The sequence below is a fragment of the Chrysochloris asiatica genome, unplaced genomic scaffold, assembly GCF_000296735.1.
Source record: "Chrysochloris asiatica unplaced genomic scaffold, ChrAsi1.0 scaffold00203, whole genome shotgun sequence".
Taxonomy (NCBI): domain Eukaryota; kingdom Metazoa; phylum Chordata; class Mammalia; order Afrosoricida; family Chrysochloridae; genus Chrysochloris; species Chrysochloris asiatica.
In genome coordinates, this window is record NW_006408721.1 from 974,168 (window position 1) to 977,752 (window position 3,585).

Here is a 3,585-nt window from a genome sequence, read left to right on the forward strand (position 1 = left end):
ATAGGGTTTCCGAAGCTGTACATCTTTACGGGAGCAGAAAGCCTCGTCTTTTCCCACAGAACAGCTGGAGTTTCCAACTGCTGACCTTGAGATTAACAGCCCGACTGGTAACCACTATTATACCAGAGCTCCTCTGTGACAGTGCTGAAATACTTAGTTGAAAATTTCATTCATAATTTTCTTATTCATTACTGACTAGGAAGCCTGTCTTTTTGAAAGAAATGGTTTTCCAGTTTTCTCCCTTTTGCAACTGGAAATTCACTTTTATTCCATTTAAAAGATGATTCGTATTCTAATTCCTTTCTGTCTTTGGAACTAAAACTGTGCGTGTACTTTCATGGATTGGAGTGGTTACCAAGGAGGGCAGAGAAACTGCAATTCCAAGCAGGTGACTTAGGCCACTTGTTTGATACTTTTTTAGCCTTCCATTTCTTACCTGTGAAATGGGATTGGTAATAATAGTAACTACATCATAGACATGTTGTGAAATTAAAAGGAAAATAAAATGAGATGACAATGCATGTAAAACACTTTGCTAGTCTGGTAGTGTAGTGGTTACGAATCGGGCTGCGAACCGCAAAGTCAGCAGTTCGAAACTACCAGCCGCTCCGCAGGAGAAAGATGAGGCCTTCTGCTCCCGTAAAGTTTTACAGCCTCCGAAACCCGGTACAGGGTCGCTATGAGTCGGAATCGACTCCACGGCACTTAACAACAACAACAAGTGTCTAGCACACAATAATATATGAATATGAACTATCATATACGAGTCCTGGCTTGGTGCTGTAAGATACGCACTGGACTGCTAACTGCAAAGTTGGTGGTTCAACCCCACCAGCTGCTCCTCAGAAACCCTATACAAGGTCACTAAGGAGCTCTGGTAGCGTAGTGGTTACGAATCAGGCTGCGAACCTTAAGGTCAGCGGTTCGAAACTACCAGCTGCTCCGCGGGAGAAAGATGAGGCTTTCTACTCCCGTAAAGATTTACACCCTCGGAAACCCTGTACAGGGTCGCTATGGGTCGGAACCGACTCGATGGCACATAACAACAACAACAATGAGTTGGAAACAACTCGTCAGCACTTAACAACAGCAACCCTATATGAATAGATATAAGTAGGTGGTTGTATACCATCGAGTCAGTTCCACCTCATAGGAAACATGTATAGGGTTTCCAAGGTTGTAAAGCCTCATCTTCCAAGATTGAAAACCCTCACCTTTCATATGGGGAAGAGGATCAACTGGTAGATTTGAACTGCTGGCCTTCCGGTTATCAGCCCAGTTGTAATCTGTAGTCTTGTAATAATTACTATGGCTATTATTTCAAAAATATATCTTAACTCAAATTTTGGTAAACTTTCTTTACGTTCGACCTTAAAATCAAGGGGGGAAACCATAAGAAAGTAACTGCTGGACGCATCAAAATGTTGTTAGGCTTTCGCTCAGGTTTTTCAAGTAATGGTTCCTGTTGTACAAAATGTGAGAACTATAACTAAGATGTATGGTATGTGTGTCTACATATCTGTACAAGTTTCTATGTAAAAGAATTCCTTAGGGCAACAAGCTTTGTCCTACCCCTTCTCTCTCCTTCCTCATCTACATAGACCACCCTGAATGCTGATTTGCGTTGTATTCTATCTCTTTGGGATTGAGAACAGCAGTAGGCATTGTAAATTTCTTAAAGACTAGAACTGGAGGTCGCCTCTGACCTGGCATCCTCTAAACTAATAGAAGGCCCTGGAGCAAGTGTTTCATGCATGTGTAGATGAAAAGACATCTATGTTATAAACTGTTAAGCTAATTTTTTTATTATTATAAATTATATATGCAGAAATTTAGAAAACATTCAGCTAAAAATGAAAAAAATTTAAATCATCATAATCACATCATGACAGCACACTTTAAATGCTTTTCCCTTCATTTCATCATTATTAAAAAAATACTTTGAAAAATATTTTATTGTGTTTTATTGCTGAAGGTTTAACATAGCAGTTTAGGTTCCCACTCAACAATTTCTACACAAGTGGTTCAGTGACCTTTATTTTGAACACCACTCTGTTACTTAGCTAAAAGGTGACCTCAGGAGGTTTAAAGAGTATCTCAGAGCAACAGTTTTTTTGAGGAGTCCTCCAGTTCCACTGGTTCAGTGAGTCTGGGTGGTTTATTCGATTTTTAGGAATTTGAGGTTCTGTTCCACATTTCCTCCCACCAGAGTCTATCTGTGATGACCCTGCTCAGAAAAGTCAGGAATGGCAGCTAGGCACCATATAGTTCCTCTGGTTTCATGGTCTATGAGAACATGGTTCAAGTAGACTATTTGTCCTATAGACTTGTATTTTCTTTGAATCTTTGGTTCTTTTTCTCTGGAAACCTGGTGCTGACAGTGTTCCACTGCTATTCAACCATTTGAAGAGGTAGCATATGATCAAGAGCCGATGATACTGAAGGAAGAAGTTCAAGGTACACTGAAGGCATTGGCAAAGGGAAAGGCTCCAGAAATAGATGGAATACAAATTGAAATCTTTCAGTAAACTGATCTGACACTAGAGGAACTCACTCATCTATGCCAAGAAATTTGGAAGACAACTATCTGATCAATATTTGTGCCCATTCCAAAGAGAGGTGACCTAATGGAATATAGAAATCATCAAATGATATTGTTAATATTCCATGCAAGTAAATTTTTCTAAAGATCATTCACAACTGACAGATAACTACCAGAAGTTCATGTCAGATTCAGAAGAGAACGTGAATGAGGGACATCATTGCTGACGTCAGATGGATCTTGACTAAGAGCAGAGAATACTAGAAAGATATTTACCTGTGCTTTATTGACTATATGCAAAGGCTTTCAATTGTGTGAATCATGACAAGCTATGGAAAACATTGAGGACAATGAGTATTCAAGACACTTCATTGTGCTCATGAGGAACCTGTACATAGACCAAGAGGCAGTTGTTCCAACAGACCAAGGGAACACGGAATGGTTTAAAATTAGGAAAGGTGTGCACCAGGGTTGTATTCTTTCACCATACTTATTCAGTCTGCATGCTGAGCGCATAATCCAAGAAGCTGGATTATATGAAGTAAAACATGGCATCAGGATTGAAGGAAAACTCATTAATAACCTGCGATATGAAGATGATACAACCTTGCTTGCTGAAAGTGAAGAGGACTTAAAATACTTACTGATGAAGATCAAAAGACCACAGGCTGTAGTATGTGTTGCACCACCATGTAAAGAAAACAAAAATCCTTACCAAAGGACCAATAAGTAACATCCATATAGATGGAGAAAAGATTTACGTTGTCAAAGACTTCAGTTTGCTCCCATCAACCATCAACACCCATAGAAGCAACAGTCAAGAAATCAAAGGACATATTTTATTAGGCAAATCTGCTGCACAAGAGCAAAGGGTGTCCATTTGAGGACTAATGTGCACCTGACCCAAGCCATGGTATTTTCAGTAATCTCATATGCATGTGAAAGTTGGACAGTGAATAAGGAAGACCATAGAAGAATTGATGCATTTGAGCTATGGTGGCGGAGAAGAATATTAAAAGTAGCATGGACTGCCAAAAAACAAA